Source organism: Anabrus simplex, chromosome 11 (assembly GCF_040414725.1).
Source record: "Anabrus simplex isolate iqAnaSimp1 chromosome 11, ASM4041472v1, whole genome shotgun sequence".
Classification (NCBI taxonomy): Eukaryota; Metazoa; Arthropoda; class Insecta; order Orthoptera; family Tettigoniidae; genus Anabrus; species Anabrus simplex.
Window position 1 is genome coordinate 78,318,633 of NC_090275.1, and position 6,000 is coordinate 78,324,632.

The following is a 6,000-nucleotide window of genomic DNA, read 5'->3' on the forward strand; positions in this document are numbered from 1 at the left end:
CAATCACGTCATAAGCATAACAATTATAATGTACAGCTTGGCGCAGGTGATAATTGTTACGGCAGTAAGCGTTGTGTCCTAATTGCTCCCCCCACCCCACCCACTCACCAGGCTCGTGGCCCCTCTTAGCACACCTACCTCCATGGCTACGAGCCGTACATATGTGAGAGTCGACTTGGTGCGAATTAAGACTGTGGCTATAGAGAATGTCTGAAAAATACCGTTCAATAAGAACCGACAGTGACAAAGGTTAAACCTGCTGGCGTTTTATATGGTTATTAATCTATACTATTAATAGAAATGAGGTGGTGTTCGTTTGTTCGTTCGTTATGTATGTGCTCAAAAATTACTGGACCGATTGAACAGAAATTTGGCTTGGAATTCCGTGCCACTCAAGGGATATTTTTGATTTTGATATGTTGTTGTTGTTGTTGTTTGTGCCATCAGCCCATAGACTGGTTTGATGCAGCTCTCCATCCCACCCTAACATGTGTTTGTTGACCTTTCCATTTCTGCGTTACTACCACATCCTAATCTGCTCTAACCTGGCAGTTATATTCATACCTTGGTCTAACTGAAAAGTGTTAAAATTCCCCCAATCCTATTCCACGCAACACCAATACAAATACAAATAAACGAAACTGTAAAAAACCTTGGCCTCATTTTTGATAAGTACTTAAACTGGACGGAGCACACGACGAAAATATGCCAACGAGTATTCTTTTCTTTGCACTCTCTTAAACGTTTACGGGATCTCCTTCCTCTGAATACGAGAAAGTTACTTGTTCAAAGCTTAATTCTACCCATCTTCGATTATGGTGGCGTAATATACAACAACCTAAACACCACACTTAACGCTAAACTTCAGCGGGCTTATAATACATGCATCCGTTTTGTATGAAATATGCCCAGGTATTGCCATATATCACCTTGTCTTGAACAGCTGTCGTGGTTATATTTGGCGGAGAGAAGAAACCTTCACTCTGTTTCGCTTGTTCACAACGTTCTCCGTACAGACACACCAAGTTATCTGAGAATGGATCTTAAATACTTGTCATCTCCAAACAGTATACCTACAAGGTCAGAAACCTCTCCCCTGCTGAGCTTCCCAATTTACCGCACGACCGGATACGGCAACTCATTCATACCTGCAACCATACGCTCTTGGAATTCCCTTCCGGCTGTAATTAGAGACATACATAGTAGAAATGTATTTTAAAAAAACATGTTATAAATGGTACATAGACTTAAGAAATTAGTATTTAATGTTTTTTTTTAAAGTGACTCTCAGAAATTTACCTTTTGTTTATAACTATTATTTAAGTTTAATTTTATAATTAATTATATGTAACTAGAAATCCTAATACTCTGTAGTTTGTACAATGTAGTACATATGAGATGGTTTGGCATAACAGCAGGCTTCATAGCCTGAGCCACGCCACAAGTCAATAAATAAATAAATAAATAACCCTACCTCGCCTACGCTTTCCTAAAAAAACAAGTGAACAAATCCTGGGTGTCTTAAGATCTGTCCTATCATTCTATTCCTTCTTCTCGTCAAATTTAGGCAAATAGATCTCCTGTCACCAATTCGACTCAGTATCCCTTCATTCGTGTTTCGATCTGCTATATCAGCTTCAGCATTTTCGTGGTAACACCACATTTCAAAAGCTTCTATTTTCTTTGTTTCTGCGCAAGTTATCGTCCACGTTTCACTTCCATACAATGCCACGGTCCAGACGAAAGTCTTCAAAAACACCTTTCAAATTCCTATATCAAACTTCGAAGTGGGCAAATTTATTTTCTTAAGAAAGGCTTTCAATGTGTTAGTCTGCATTTTATGTTCTCCTTACTTCTGCCAGCATTAGTTATTCCGCTACCCAAGTAACAATATCCACCCGGGAGATAGTAGGCTCGAATCCCACCGTCGGCAGACCTGAGGATGGTTTTCCGTGGTTTTCCATTTTCACACCAGGCAAATGCTCGGGCTGTACCTTAATTAAGGCCACGGCCGCTTCCTTCCAACTCATAGGCCTTTCTTATCCCATCGTCACCATAAGACATGTCTGTGTCGGTGCGACGTAAAGCCCCTAGCAAAAAAAAGTAACAATATCCATCTAATTCCCTTAATCTAATGTTCCCTGCATCACCTGATTTTTTTCGACTACTTTCCATTACTATTGTTTTGGATTTTTTTTCATCTCGCACTCCTCCTTCCGAAATACCACTATTTCGAACAAATGGGAAATTTTAGAGAGGTGTGTCCCTAATTTGGGTAAGTAATGCCGTACATCATCTAAAATAACGGGGAAATTAATGGTCCCTCTAAAGTGAACAGCGAGGCCTTGAAATTAAATTTTCTACCGGAAAAGTGCTATGCATTTTCTTCGTAACTTTTCGAGAAAATACACCCTTCTTTTTACTGTGGTCGACTTAATGAATGAATGGGTTACTCATATAACGCTAAGTAGGGGACACGTGATGCCATGTTTTACTGTAATACAAATAAATAACGAAAGTGTGTATCGAATGTTACTATTCTACTATAGTAATTATCATCCACGGTCCACGGCCAATTATCTCACCCTAGTAACAATTATACGGCGCTGAGGAATACAGAATGTAGAAATAAAGTAAGGTCAAATTTTCAGGACAAATTCCTTACACGTGGAAGAAGACGGTGGCTTGATGGATGTATCAACGGAGGGCATTTTCAACGTTTCTTGTAAGAAAGAGTTTCATGTGGTATAATGGTACGTTCCATTCCTGTGTATTTCACATGATTCGTCTACTACTTAGAGTTGTAGAAAAAGAGTTCTAACTTGGAAATAAAGCGTTTCTGAACCCATGTCCATATAACATATTTTCTTCTTCTATGTGAGCGGAACGCGTCCTGGAAGTTTGGCCATGTCTTATTATTGCACACTATATTATCCTGGAATTTGTCTTTTCTGAGCAATTTTTACCAATGAATATTTTATAGCGGAAAGATTTTCAGGAGAACATGTTCTGTTATTGTGTCGAAAAGCGCAAACACAGGTTGTCTGTAAACTCTGAATTTAACTGCTGTTTCTGAAAAAATACCTGATCCTGGAACGCTGGAACAGGCATTTTTTCAAGATCTGCAACGAAGAATTCCAGCATCCCCCAATACATAGTGCAATAACTATCTCAGGACCTGTTCCATTCATAACATCTCCGACAGTTCAGGAGATCATGCAGAAAATGAAATCTAGAAAGGCCACTGGACCTGACTAAATTCCAGCTGAAGCATAGAAGATGCTTAGACAACAGGATGATGAGCTGATTGCAATTTTGTTCAAACGGAAGTAGTGCTACCATCATCCTGGCCAAAAAATATTACGTTGTCTATTTGGAAGGGAAAGAGTGGCGTAAATAATTGCGCAAACCATCGGCCTATTCCCCTGTTATGTCATGCCATAAAGCTCTTCGAACGCAATTCAGCACCCATGGAGTATTGTCAAGGTCGCTGCGAACCAGTGTGGATTTTGGAAGGATATGGAACGATTGATTCCAGTCATGCAGTTCAGTTGCTTATGGAAAGACACCGCGAAAATAACAATAGGCCACTCCACATTGCATGCACGTGTGTCACACGGCGCCCCTGAGGAGGAAATATGTCCGTTGGATAGATTTACTCTATCAAAGCTCTACCAGTGCCATCGGATGCCCTTATGGAATTTCACCGCTATTCCCCCATTCGGGTTGGTGTCCCCCAGGGATCGGTCCTTTCACCGCTTCTCTTCATTTTGTGTATGGACACAGTCACCTCCGATATTCTGTAATCACCTCCATGGTCACTCCTGTATGATGATTATGTCCTACTGGCTGCCGAGGAGCGTCAACAGATTCAAGAGCAGGTTAAGAAGTGGAACTAAAAACTAAGAGCACATGGACTTCGACTCAATACCAAGACAACTGAGTACATGGAGTGCGGTCCGCAGACTGATGGCAAAGATCTCAATAGAGTAGAACAGCTTTAGTACCTTGGTTCTTAGGTCAACACTGAATATGACACTATTTCAGACGCCCGTGCACGAGTAAATGCGGCCTGGATGAAGTGGCGGCAAACTACTGGTGTTCTCTGCGATCGTCTGATACCAGGACTGTTGTTCGCCCAGTCGCTCTGTATGGCTCCCAATGCTTCCGAACAATAGTGAAGCACAGGCAACCACTTCATGTCGTGGAGATGCGCATGCTTCCCTACTCAGTTAGACTGACCCGGGCTAGATCATGTCACCGACCAAGAAATCCGGAAAATTGTAGACAAGATGCGTGAGGCCCGACTTAGGTGGTATGGCGACGTAATACGTAGCGAAGGTTCATCCATTGTACAGACGGCAATTTGCTTCACGCCATCTGGAAATAGGCCATGTGGTTGGTGCAACAAATGCTGGCTAGATCGCCTCCAAGAAGACATGCGCTATGTTCATCTTGTATCAAATGATGCCCTTAATAGAATCAAGTGGAGACTGGCTTGCAAAACTGCGGATCCTGCTCCGCTGAGGGATAAAAGCTATAAAGGTGATAATGATTTCTGAATTTTCAGACACAGAAATATTTCAACATTCTGGGAAGGCAAAACTGCAAGCCGATTACAAAAATGGGCGTCTAATTCTCAGCTGACTTTTGAACATAATCATTTTCCTCATTACCATTCACTTTCCACAGCAGTAAAATCACTATAATATTTTTATGATCGTTGATATAAGTGTTATAAGTTTTTAGAGATTAGAATGGGGAAATGTCAATGAAAATTGACATTAATTAACTAAAGATAGCGTGAGTAAATCACAAAATGCTGCAACATTTAGTTAATTTAGGGAATGATAAATTAAATTATCAGTCAACATGTCACGCAATTTTCATAGTAAACTAATGTGTGCTCTTTAATATTACGTCATAATTATTAATACTATACTTATATTAGTTAAATGTACGAATTAAGAAAGGAAACGTTTTACGACTAAATGTACTAGACCCAGGCCCTCTTCTTGTAGAAAAAAATATTTATCGGACTGCATTCTCTCGAATATGAGGACCAGAAGACAATGAGACATATTTACATAGATTGTGTACCAAGAAGAGCAAGTCTATGTTGATCGACCAGAGACTGTACTGCGGTAGACTGTACCTCGTCGTTAGATCAATGTTAGCTTCTCATTCCGTAATGGTCTGGACATCGTAATATTGCTCGCCATGTTTACCTCTCTCTCCTAATTATTGTCATGTCCCTCCTCCTACCTCCTTCTACATGAAGATTTCATCTCTCTCTTTCACTGAAATATCACAAGCAAAAGGGAATGATACTCCTATCAAATTTTCCTGCCACATTGTTTCTAAAAAAACTTTCTACTCTCCTCATCCTTTCAGTAATGGCTTGTATTGTACAAATAGCAATGTCTGTAAATTGTATATATTTTCAAATTCTGTCTCACTGCATGTGTAAATTGAAAAAAACATTAGAAAAGGTTTGAATGATGAAAGTGTATGTTCAATGGAACAAACCTTGTTAAATATCAATATTGACCATAGAGTAGTCCGGTAGAAAAAGGTGTCGTGAACGGTCAGGCTGGGTCTTGTAGACCCAATTTAAAAGCAATACATGACATAATATCAATACCATTATTTTTTTGAGAATCCTGACTTCATAACAAATTCAAAATTGTCAGCTGAAAATCAGAATAATATTTAGAGTTCAAAACACATAATGATATGAAAATTTGTGGCAAACAGTACGTACTTAATATATCTGTTTGTTTACACCATTTTTCGAAAATGAATACAATGATTCTTAATGTGTAAATTACACTTATAAAAGTTCTAGCCGGGTCAGAATATTCTTAGTTTTTATCTTTATCAACAAAATAATGAGAATTACCTTCATTTAAAAAACCTCTGTAATCATTGTAACACTGGAACTAGCTCCTTCACCTAAATTGACTGGTGGATTCATGATCACTAGTTATCACAAAATCC